This window comes from Schistocerca serialis, chromosome 2 (genome assembly GCF_023864345.2).
Source record: "Schistocerca serialis cubense isolate TAMUIC-IGC-003099 chromosome 2, iqSchSeri2.2, whole genome shotgun sequence".
NCBI lineage: Eukaryota > Metazoa > Arthropoda > Insecta > Orthoptera > Acrididae > Schistocerca > Schistocerca serialis.
Window position 1 is genome coordinate 1,130,663,702 of NC_064639.1, and position 13,150 is coordinate 1,130,676,851.

Sequence of the window (13,150 nt, forward strand, 5' to 3'; positions counted from 1 at the left end):
CTTGTGTTTCTAGGTAAATTTCATAGTGAACCTGTTCACTTTTGATGGAAAAAAAAATTGTGACTTCCAGCCACATTTTAGTCCTCATTGCAAGTCAGATCATATCATTTACTCAAGTTACATCATAAGTGCATCATTTCTGTGAATCACTAGAAGTAGAACAAGATACTTAATTCAAAATTGACATAGAAAACCTGCAATGGACATTGAAGTAAATAGTATAGAAATGTGAAGGATTATCTTAAAATTTCCAAGTGTATAGGCCAAATTCATAGAAATGTTGTTATATTTTGACAGTGAACTGTTCTCCATTATCTATTGATCTTATGCACAAGAGATATGGCATACATATGTGATATACACAAACACAGCCACAACAAAGATAAAAGGGGCTTGCACATCTGGTTACATAATGGAACTGAGGGGAACTATCCCTACCTAACTTAATAAAATAAACAAAAAAACTTAGCAGGAATTGAGGGCATGAGAAGGGCACATTGGGTGCTGCACCATGAATAAAGTTCACAGGGTGTTAAGAAAACAGCAGGTTTACAAACAATTAAATTAAAACATGGAGCACTGAACGATCTCAAAAGTTAACAGTTCTTAGTGAAAGTCACTTGCTGATATAAAACTAAATAAAAGAGCAGCTTGGCAAGAATAGCATCCTTTATCCTGACTCACCTGAAAAATAAATGTCCCACACATGTTCCACAAGTGTGTAGGGCACAGAACAAAGTCACTACCTCATCACCAATATGTAGCAGCACAAACATGATTTTTGTTGATACGAGGTGCAGAATCGAACATTCCTCATGGGAGGAATGACCAGGGCAAGATCCAAAAAAAAGGAACATACTTATCACACGACCATGTGGCTGTACGGGCAGGGCTTAAAACTTGGCTGGTACCCCACTGGCACAAATGCTTCCTGATCAGAGGGAATGCCTAGCAGCAAAAAGCTCTATTTTACCTGCTGAGCTGCAGTGCAGGGATAAAAGTGGTGGGACACAGGTGAATCTCAATATTGTGCGACAAACATCTGGATACAAAGTGCATTGCCACATGGCAGTCTGACAGTGTGTGGGCATGGGGCCAAAATCCACTGTTATCACCACAAAGGGAAGATCCAGACTAAGGACGAGTTTAGGGTGGCAGAAGCCTAGCTGGGTCTGGAGCTGTTGTCTGGATCCCAGTAGTCATAGAATCTAATAGACAAGTGTCCAGTCACACTGCAGAATCCAGAACTGTTGATGGAAGTAACTGCATTAAGAAAGAAACTTGCTGCACCAGCAGACGGCTGTAGCGAGCTAAGCAAATATAGAATGGGGCCGGACTGCCAATATTTATCTGTGACAAAGAGCCACCACAATACCACTAGTATGGAAACCCTGAATCATTTTCCACTACTATACCTCTATTTGCTGTGTGATGAACACTGTTGTGGATTGCATCGAAATTTAAGCAAACACTAGAATGATTTAGTACATTGCTCGGAAATAATCTGCTGTATGAGCTTGTTACATTCTGCATAGTGGAGATTTGCACAGGCTCTTTCACAATGCTGTTGCAGGTGGTGACCCAAGTAACCGACTCCGTTCATTGATGACCACTGACAAAACCATATTCTTTGAGAGCAAATTGCAGACCTTTTTCTCATGCATCATTTCTCAACCAAAACCCCCCGTAAACAGTATACATCAGAAGTTACTGAGAATGTTTTATGTAAGAAGCATCCTCTGCATGTCATTGTCCTATGACACTCTATGACAACCGGAATCATATCGATACAAGTCTGTATGCCTATTTTTTAAACAGAATATATATGAGAGAGAGAGAGAGAGAGAGACTGGTCCACTGTCTTTTGGATACAAAAGTTGAGGTAAGGTAACTGTCTAATCCTCTCAGTTTCCATAATGGTGGTAATAACAGAATGGAAGGAATTAGGCTCGCCAAGGAAATTTCATTACATAATCTGTCTGTGTACTGAACTATAAGTATATTGTATCTGAAGCAGCAGACAGATTTTAGTATCGCTAAGCTGAGTGTGATTGCCCAAAACAAATGAGACTTCCTGTACTCGTCACATGACTCATTAAGCAGAACTTATATGCAAATCTGTATATATTTAAAGAGATTTACCATGCCTTGTTCTTAGCTTAGATATGATTGACAACAAAAACACATTTAATCGTAATGATATTGCGTCATAACTGGGTTCCAAGATCAGACAGAACTGAAGCTACTCCAATCAAGAAACTTGACAAAAGTTTATGTGTAACATCACGTGTAGCATAAAATAGGTTTGGCAAGATCACTAAATGATTTGATGATAGTATGTCAGTTGTTTTGAGATGCATAAGGATGGGACCACTTTCTGTTACATCATCAGCTGCTTACCATGCTACTATTTACTGTTAAAGGTATTATAAAATGTTATGGAATACACATTGTGTATGAGGTTCATTCAAATAAAACCTGGTCAGTCTGTCTGCCTTTGCCTTAACAGGTAAGGTGACACTAAGTAACTGCTGGTATGGTGGCACCATCTATTGGTAGAGAGACTGACATGTGTGCACCATTTGATGTTGCATAGTGCCAGTGTGGTTTCATGCCGAAGAGAAGATGGTCACACAGGTTATCATCCAGTACCGAACATGAAGGCAAGTGAGCAGGAACAACGAGGAGTGATTCGATTTTTGGTGGCGGAGGGAATTGGAGGGAGTTGGAGGCCGTGAAATGTATCGATGGATGAAGGCTGTGTACGGTGCATACAGTCTGAGTCATTGTGGAATACACAACACTTGAATGCAATTGCACGGCGCAAACGATTCCTTGAGGTGTGCAAGTCACTGGAAGACGATGCTCATCCTGGACAGGTTCATCGTGTCATCACACTGGAAATTGTTGCAAAAGTGAATGCTTTAGTTTTGGACAACCATAGAATCACCGTGGACGAGATCCATTGGTTACAGGATATTAGGGTGGGCACCGCCCACATCATAATACATCAACACTTAAACTTTTGAAATATCTGTGCGCAATGGGTTCCCCACCAATGGACCGCCGAACAGTGCAATACTCAAATGGCGCTGTCTTTGAGTCATCTGCAACATTATCGTGAGGAGGAATACAGCTGTGTGTTGCATATTGTCACAGTTGATGAAACATGGTGTCACCATTTTGAACGGGAAATCAAGTGTCAGAACAAGCAGTGAAAACATGCGACTTCACCACCTCCAAAGAAATCGGTCCTGATAAGGTCATGATGGCCTTCTTTTTTTACCACAAGGCCCCACTGCTAGTCGAGTTCCTGGAACAGGGAACCACCATCATTGTCCAGCGTTATCAAGTCACTTTACAGAACCTTAGACGAGCCACCAAGTCGAAAACCGGAGGCATGCTGTCCAATGGTGTTATCCTCCTACATTATAATGCCCACCCAAACACGGCCAATACGGTGAAGAATACATTGCAGCAGTTTTGGTGGGAAATGCTGGAACATCCACCATAACAGTCCCGTCCTTTCACCATGTGACTTTCATGTGTTTGGACCTCTAAAACGAGCTATTCGCAGACGTCAATCTGCAATGGATGACAAAGTGTGTGACTGGGTCCAGGCCTGGATCCGACAGCAGCCTACTAGCTTCTTCAAGGATGCAATCGACTGGCTAGTGTCACAATGGGATAAATGTGCCAACAGTTTTGGCGACTATTTTTGAGTATGTGTACTGTGTATAACTGCATTTTTGAGTTAATAAGATCATTACTGTTACTTTACACTAGTAACCAGATTTCATTTGATGCCCCTTATACTATGCTACCTGACAAGAATATTGAAACATCCACAAGGGGAGGAGGAAACGAAATGAAACTTCACAGGTTGAGGGGGAATTTGATGTTGTTTCAGTGATTACACAATTGAGTGAAATTTACAAAGAATTTGGGAGTATGAGTCCACTTATTGGAACGACTTTGCATTTCCTCTGGCCTGGTTACAAGCACATTCTTTCGAGGTTGTCATAAAGCCACTGTATCCTCGTATGTATCCTCGTATAAGGCAAGCTAACCCACAACTGTTGTAACTGGTTCTTGGTATGCTGGATATTGCCACTGGAACTGTTTTAATGACTGAGCTGGCCCCACACATTTTCAGGAACACATCTGGGGATCTTGCTGGCCACGGGAGTATCTCAGCATCTTGCACACAATTAATAGAGACATATGCCACTTGTGGATGAGAATTGTCCTGTTGAAAAACAGCACCATAATGCTGTCACATGAGAGGTAACACGTGAGGACACTTTGTGTCCATGATGTACCATTGTACTGTCCGTCAGTCACTACCAGCCATGACCTGAAATAATAAACAATGGATCCCCACACCCGGATGCCTGGAGTAAATTTGCTGTGCCTCTCCAATGCATTGGATGAATGGGAGCTTTCCCCCATCCCCATGTGACCACCATACTCGCAGATGAAGGTCATCTGGTGTAGTGACGAACTGAAATTTATTGCTAACACCATGCATCAGCAGTCCAAGCTTCTCAGAAACGGCAGCACTCCTATTGCAGCCAGTTGTGTTGTGGTGTTCATAGCAGCGTACATACAGGACACTATTCCTCAAGTCCAGCTGCTGCTAGTCTCCGATCAATAGTCAAGGTGATGCTGAATGTTTCAGGGAGTCCACTACTTGTTTGTGGATGTCAGGCAGAGATATGCAGGGGTTACAATGTGCTTCATGCACTATACAGTGATCCCTTCCGGAGATCTGATGTGGTCGGCCAGACCCTTGACAATTATACCTGCCATTATGTTCCCATGCAATAACATCAAGCTTCTGTCATATGTGAATTCTCCCCAAATCTGTGCACTGTACAATTTGACCTGACAGGTAATTGGAGATCCTTAAAGAAACCTCTTTCAAACTCTGCCAGTTTCTGATAATACTGTCTCTCAGGAGTATGCAGCATCTCTGTGGTCTTCTGAGTGATCACTCAGCATCTAACACCTGCCATTCCTAGTACCAGCATTAAACATGAACAACACGAATGACTCAGTGACTGTTTTAATTGTCTTAGTGTCACTATGCTACAACAAGGGCCAGAGTTTGAATATTACACAGTTCCTCCTGCATGGGCAAATGGAGCAAACCAGTTGGTTCTTGTTGCATTTGATGTGGTATATGGTGGGTCTTTAAGGGGTTTCTTGGGACATCATTGGTTTGTGGTTGGTACCTTAGAACCCCCCACCCGAAAGCTTTTTTTCATATCAAAACTGAGCTATGGATTCCAACATGGCTACACTCAGCAAATAGCTGAAATTTTTGTGATACATTCCTAAGATCCCAGTATTCAAAAACCTTGAAAATTTTATTGATATCTTCACCTGTTTCTGAGATACAGAAGTTTGATGTTACACTACCAGTACCTGAAAAATATGCACATAAAATGTGTGTCTCGAAAATATAGTTTATAAATTGATATAGCACAGAGAAATATGATGTAAAGTGTCTCTGTTATGCTCAGAAGTGTTCTGGGAAGCCCATGTTGTTGTACTGAAACACATCCAAAATTTTTGTGCTTGTGAAATCTGGTCTGAGGCATAAAATTAGTTTTGCATTAGTTCAATTAGATCAAAATTTTACTTACTGTAATGTTCTTTTCATATAAGTGAAATACCTTGCTGTGGCAGGTAAAAGAAGGTAACCAGCTGGAAAATGCTCCTATCGGAGCTTAAAGATTGTTTAAAAGCCTCTGGCTGAAAAGCTGGGTACAAGACACCAGCTACCTGATTCAGCCTTCCTCAACACCTTTAAAAATGTATTCAAAAATTTTGACATGTGAACGTATTCACATTTTTTCATGCTGTGAGAGAAGGCAATGGTGGCATTAGGAAAGACATTGGAAAGTAATAAATACTGGAAGATAGTAGACAGTGGCTGTGTTACAGACAGAGTGAAGGAGACAATGGCAGTGTGAGAGAAAGAGAGGGATACGGTGACAGTGGACCATGGTTGACAGTGACTGAACAGCGCTAGGAGACAGTGCCAATGGGAGAGGAATAAATACACTCCTGGAAATGGAAAAAAGAACACATTGACACCGGTGTGTCAGACCCACCATACTTGCTCCGGACACTGCGAGAGGGCTGTACAAGCAATGATCACACGCACGGCACAGCGGACACACCAGGAACCGCGGTGTTGGCCGTCGAATGGCGCTAGCTGCGCAGCATTTGTGCACCGCCGCCGTCAGTGTCAGCCAGTTTGCCGTGGCATATGGAGCTCCATCGCAGTCTTTAACACTGGTAGCATGCCGCGACAGCGTCGACGTGAACCGTATGTGCAGTTGACGGACTTTGAGCGAGGGCGTATAGTGGGCATGCGGGAGGCCGGGTGGACGTACCGCCGAATTGCTCAACACGTGGGGCGTGAGGTCTCCACAGTACATTGATGTTATCGCCAGTGGTCGGCGGAAGGTGCACGTGCCCGTCGACCTGGGACCGGACCGCAGCGACGCACGGATGCACGCCAAGACCGTAGGATCCTACGCAGTGCCGTAGGGGACCGCACCGCCACTTCCCAGCAAATTAGGGACACTGTTGCTCCTGGGGTATCGGCAAGGACCATTCGCAACCGTCTCCATGAAGCTGGGCTACGGTCCCGCACACCGTTAGGCCGTCTTCCGCTCACGCCCCAACATCGTGCAGCCCGCCTCCAGTGGTGTCGCGACAGGTGTGAATGGAGGGACGAATGGAGACGTGTCGTCTTCAGCGATGAGAGTCGCTTCTGCCTTGGTGCCAATGATGGTCGTATGCGTGTTTGGCGCCGTGCAGGTGAGCGCCACAATCAGGACTGCATACGACCGAGGCACACAGGGCCAACACCCGGCATCATGGTGTGGGGAGCGATCTCCTACACTGGCCGTGCACCACTGGTGATCGTCGAGGGGACACTGAATAGTGCACAATACATCCAAACCGTCATCGAACCCATCATTCTACCATTCCTAGACCGGCAAGGGAACTCGCTGTTCCAACAGGACAATGCACGTCCGCATGTATCCCGTGCCACCCAACGTGCTCTAGAAGGTGTAAGTCAACTACCCTGGCCAGCAAGATCTCCGGATCTGTCCCCCATTGAGCATGTTTGGGACTGGATGAAGCGTCGTCTCACGCGGTCTGCACGTCTAGCACGAACGCTGGTCCAACTGAGGCGCCAGGTGGAAATGGCATGGCAAGCCGTTCCACAGGACTACATCCAGCATCTCTACGATCGTCTCCATGGGAGAATAGCAGCCTGCATTGCTGCGAAAGGTGGATATTCACTGTACTAGTGCCGACATTGTGCATGCTCTGTTGCCTGTGTCTATGTGCCTGTGGTTCTGTCAGTGTGATCATGTGATGTATCTGACCCCAGGAATGTGTCAATAAAGTTTCCCCTTCCTGGGACAATGAATTCACGGTGTTCTTATTTCAATTTCCAGGAGTGTAGATGGAGAAAGTGGAAGTGGGAGAGAGTCAGTTGTAATGAGAAACAGTCTATGATGGTGATGAGGAAGAGAGAGATAGTGACAGTGAGAAGAGACAGTAGCAGTGGGAATGAGTGAATGAGATAGTAGCAGTAGGAGAAATCAAGAGGGAGACAGTGAGAGTAGATGGTAGTTGTAGGACAGAATGAAGAAGACTGTGACTATGAGACAGGTGACAGAGACAGAGACACACAAAGAGATGATGATAATGAGTTGGGCTGAAAGAGAGTGAGAATGGACAAGTGGGAGTGGGTGGGTATGTGACTTACAGCAGTGAACTGCTTGGTGTCAGTAAGTTACGGTTAGGGGAGCTATTGGCTGTGAGAAGTGAGCTGCACATTAATAAGTGCACAAGTATGTTCACATGCCAAGAGTTTTGTGAACATTTTTAAAGGTGCTGAGAAAGGTAGAAAGAGGCAGCTGGTACCCCAATGTTCAGTCAGTCTTTTAAAAGGACCATATTGACTTTTTATGTGTTCAGATAGTAGCTTTTTTCCATTGGTAATAATGTATTCAAACCAGATAATTAGCTTTCACTGGCTGAATTGTACTTATGGCAGTGTGAAAAGCAGCAGATGAGGATGAGGAGGTAAATCCCGGCAGTCTCATTATTTTTTGTGTCAAAGTGTGACTGATGTGCATGGTGAGGGGAGGTATACATATTATGTACAAGCTACCACATCCATGCCGTATCTCAATTAAATCAGTCATCTGATGGTGGTGATACTATGAATTTTATTTTGGTAGCCTCATAACAAACATAATCTAAATCATTTGATTCAGTTACAGGCGACGTGTCAAAAATTTGTAGTTAAATTTCACTACAAAGGCATAACATATGCTAATAATAGTGTCCTAATAATAATAGAGTTTTGTTATAGAGGGAAAAGAGTTAATACTAAGAATGATCTCGCACAAATTATTAGTTCATCCACTGTGAAATAGTAACATTTTGCTACAGTCTTCTGCAGCTTTATTTTTAGATAATCTGGCTTCATTTTAAGTATGTTTCAGGGTATTAATTTAATATGTATGTTCATCTCCATACACTGTGGAGACTGTGTAACTTGTCTGATGATGGGAAACATAAAATTATCTTTGTTTATTGTATTGCATGCATGATTAAAATGCTTCTCCTTAATTAATTTTCGTCTGCTATGCAAGAAAAATATGATTTTGTAAATTTATTGGTAGGAAATAATTAGGATTTGTAGTTTCCGAAATAATTAGTGACCAAATTCTGTTGCCATGCAGCACACATGTATATCTGCCAACATACTTAATGACGATTCAAAATAACTATGATTTTATGGTTTTTGTGCACTCATGTCAGCAGCATTTGCTCATATTTGAATTCTAAAATCAAAACTGTTTAATTGATAGGAAGTCAACATTATTATGCATGGTTAAGTTCGTGTCCACATTTAGTTCTAGGGATTTGATGGTGTCAGCATTTCCCATACTTTAATTGTTATGCTTAGTTGTAAACTGTAGGTATTTTTAATGCTCATTTATGAAACATACGTTATAGGTTTTTGCAATCCTCAGCTTCAATGCATTTAACTGGATCCAGTTCTGCAGAGTGTCAAATGTGCACAGTAGTGCTTGAAATTTTTCTGAATTATCAGCTCCTATTAAAACAGAAGTATTGCCTGCAAACAGAACTGATGGGGAATTTATATTTAAGGATAAGTCATCTACACTGAATAGGAATATCATTAGCCTTAAAATGGAACCTTTGGGTATGTCATGTGATACTGTACTTTGTTTAGAATAATAATTCATACATTTGGAGTGACAGTTATATTCTATTTTCTGTTCCATAGGAATGATGTAAGCCATTGCAGACCATTCCTCTTAATCTGATTTTTACCCAATTTGTTGATAAGCAAGGCTTGGTTTACTGAGGAACGGCTTTTTAAGATCTCAGAAAATGCATGCATCCTTTGACCTCGTGCTTCATGTACCTTTTCAATATAACTTTTCTCTGCATCCCTAGTGTTGTATCCCTGTTGGAAATCGAACCAGATGTCTAGACTAATATAATTTTGTACAGTAAAATTTTGAAAAAGAATTGCAGCTAATTTCTCCAACACTTTAGACAGGATAAGAACAGTGGGGGTGCTATTATGTAAAGTACTGCTTTGATCACTTACGTGAGTATCCCATCCTACCTAGCAGAGATTTGACACATCCTTTACGAAAACTTTTTTAAATTTGTGAGATAGTCAGCTTCTTGCTGAAGTCCATGGGAATTTATCTTTCTCTGCTACATCAGCATCTGTCACTATGAATTCGTTGAAACCAAAACAGTCCTTGAACACACATTTCTTTTATTCAGTTCAATAAACAGTTCTTGATCATAATGATGGTCATCAGATTGGTCTGCTACCTTAAACTTAGTAAAACAACAAAATAAAATTGCTTTGCTTCTTTTAGTAAGTTTAAGGAGACTGCTCAATTTGATTACATCTACATGGTTAACCTGCAAATCACAATTAAGTGCCTGGCGTAGGGTCCATAGAGCCACCTTCACAATAATTCTGTGTTATTCCACTCTTGGACAGCACACAGAGAAAATGAACACCTATGTCTTTCTGTGCAAGCTCTGATTTCCCTTAGTTTATTATGATGATAGTTTCTCACTATGTACGTCAGTTTCAACAAAATATTTTCTCATTTGGAGAAGAAAGATGACCATTGAAATTTTGTGAGAAGATCCTGCCACAATGAGAAACACCTTTGTTTTAATGATGTCCACCCCAAACCCTGTATCATGTCCATGACACTTTCTCCTCTATTTCCCAATAACACAAAATTTGCTGCCCTTCTTTGAACTTTCTCAATGCACTCCATAAATCCTGTCTGGTAAGGATCCCACTCTGCACAACCATACTCAAAAAGAGGACGGACAGGTGTGGTGTGGTCAGTCTCTTTAGTAGAACTGTTGCATTTTCAAAGTGTTCTCCCAATAAAAACAGTCTTTGGTTCACTTCCCCACATTTACAATGTGTTCTTTCCAATTTAAGTTGTTCATAATTGTAAATCCAAGGTTTTTAGTTGAATTTATGTCATTTAGATTTGATTGCTTTATTGAGTAATTGAAGTTTAACAGATTCCTTTTAGCACCCATGTGGATAGCCTCACCCTTTTCTTTATTAAGAGCCAGTTGCCAGTTTTCACACCACACAGATATCTTATCTAAATCATTTTGCAATTGGTTTTGATCTTATAATGCATTCAGCAGACAATAAAGCAACAGCATAATCTGCAGACAGTCTAAGACAGCTGCTTAGATTGTCTCCTAAATCATTTATATAGATAAGGAACAACACTACCTTGGGGAATGCCAGAAATCACTTCTTATTTACTCGGTGACTTTCTGTCAATTACTATGAGCTATGACCTCCCTCATAGCAAATCATGAATCCAGTCACACATTCTGTAAATCTAGAAATATGGAATCAATTTGAAATCCTTTGTCGATAGCACTCAACATTTCATGTGTTTGAACACAATATATGTTCCAAAATCCTGCTGCATATTGACATTAATTATATGCGTCTGTAATTTAGTGGATTACGCATACTGCCTTTCTCAGTTATTGGTGTGACCTGTGCAGCTTTGCAGTCTTGTGGTACAGATATTTCCTCGAGTAACTGGTTGTATATGATTGCTAAGCATGGAGCTATTGCTTCAGCATACTCTGATAGGAACTGAATTGGTATAAAATTTGGACTGGAAGACTTGCTTTCATTAAGTGATTTAAGTTGCTTCACTACTTCAAGGATTTTCCTACTCGGGTGGTAAAGGATAGCAGCTCACTGATAGATAACTTCTTTATAGACCAAGATAAGTTTAACCAGATAAATGCTCAGCCTGTTGAGAATGGTCTTTCTGATCATGGTGCACAGCTAGTTACAATATATGACATAGCTCCATTCAGCACTACTAAACAGTCCTCCAAAGTAGTACGTTCAGTCAACGATTTAACAATTGCAAATTTCAGGGAAAGCCTACAGCAGTTAGACTGGGATGAGGTGTACCGTGAACCTGATGCCAATTTAAAATATAATTTATTTCATGACATTTTTGTAAATGCATTTGAAAACTGCTTCCCCAAGAAAATAGTTAAATATACTCGTAAGAAACCTTGTAACAAACCATGGCTTACTAAGGGTATAAAAATATCTTGTAACCGGAAAAGGGAAATGTATCTGACGGCAAGAAAGAATAGTGACCCAGAAACTATCAAAAATTATAAAAACTACTGTGTTATATTAAGAAAAGTTATTAAAAAATCCAGGAGTATGTGTATCATGTCTGAAATCAGCAACTCTGATAATAAAATTAGAACAATTTGGAATATTATTAAAAGAGAAACAGGTCAACCAAGAGCAGAGGAAGACAGTATTACCATCAAATTGAATGAAAACTTTACGAACAAAAAGTCAGAAGTTGAAAATATTTTTAATAATCATTTTCTAAATGTTGTGGATATAGTAGGATCCAGGTGTTCATTAGAAGATGCTAGGCTGTTAATGGAAGAGGCCATACCTATGCAATTTGATACAATTGAAATCTCACCCACTTCTCCCTCTGAAATTAGGAAAATAATAAACTTACTTAAAAGCAAAAACTCACATGGAATTGATGGCATTTCCAGCAAAATACTAAAAGCTTGTTCTCAACAGATAAGTAAGATACTCAGCCACCTGTGTAATAGCTCTCTAGAACAGGGCATTTTCCCTGATAGACTGAAATATGCTATTGTTATACCTTTGCATAAAAAGGGGGATAGATCTGATGTCAACAATTACCGTCCAATCTCCCTTCTAACAGCTTTATCCAAAATTTTTGAGAAAGTAATGTATTCAAGAGTATCTTCACATATCTGTAAAAATGAAGTACTAACAAAATGTCAGTTTGGTTTCCAGAAAGGTTTTTCAACAGAAAATGCCATATATGCTTTCACCAGTCAAATTTTGAATGATCTGAATAACCGAACACCACCCATTGGGATTTTTTGTGATCTCTCAAAGGCTTTTGATTGTGTAAATCATGAAATTCTGCTAGACAAGCTCAAGTATTGTGGCGTGAGTGGGACAATGCACAAATGGTTTAATTCGTACCTAACTGGAAGAGTGCAGAAAGTTGAAATAAGTGGTTCTCGTAACACGCAAAGATCAGCACATTCCTCAAACTGGGGAACTATCAAGAATGGGGTTCCACAAGGGTCAGTCTTGGGTCCTTTGTTGTTCTTATTATATATTAATGACTTGCCATTCTATATTCATGAAGAGGCAAAGTTAGTTCTCTTTGCTGATGATACAAGTATAGTAATCACACCTGAGAAACAAGAATTAACTGATGAAATTGTCAATACTGTCTTTCAGAAAATTACTAAGTGGTTCCTTGTAAGCGGACTCTCACTGAATTTTGATAAGACACAGTACATACAGTTCCGTACAGTAAATGGTATGACGCCATTAATAAATATAGACCTTAATCAGAAGCATATAGCTAAGGTAGAATATTCCAAATTTTTAGGTATGTCCATTGATGAGAGATTAAATTGGAAGAAACACATTGATGATCTGCTGAAACGTTTGAGTTCA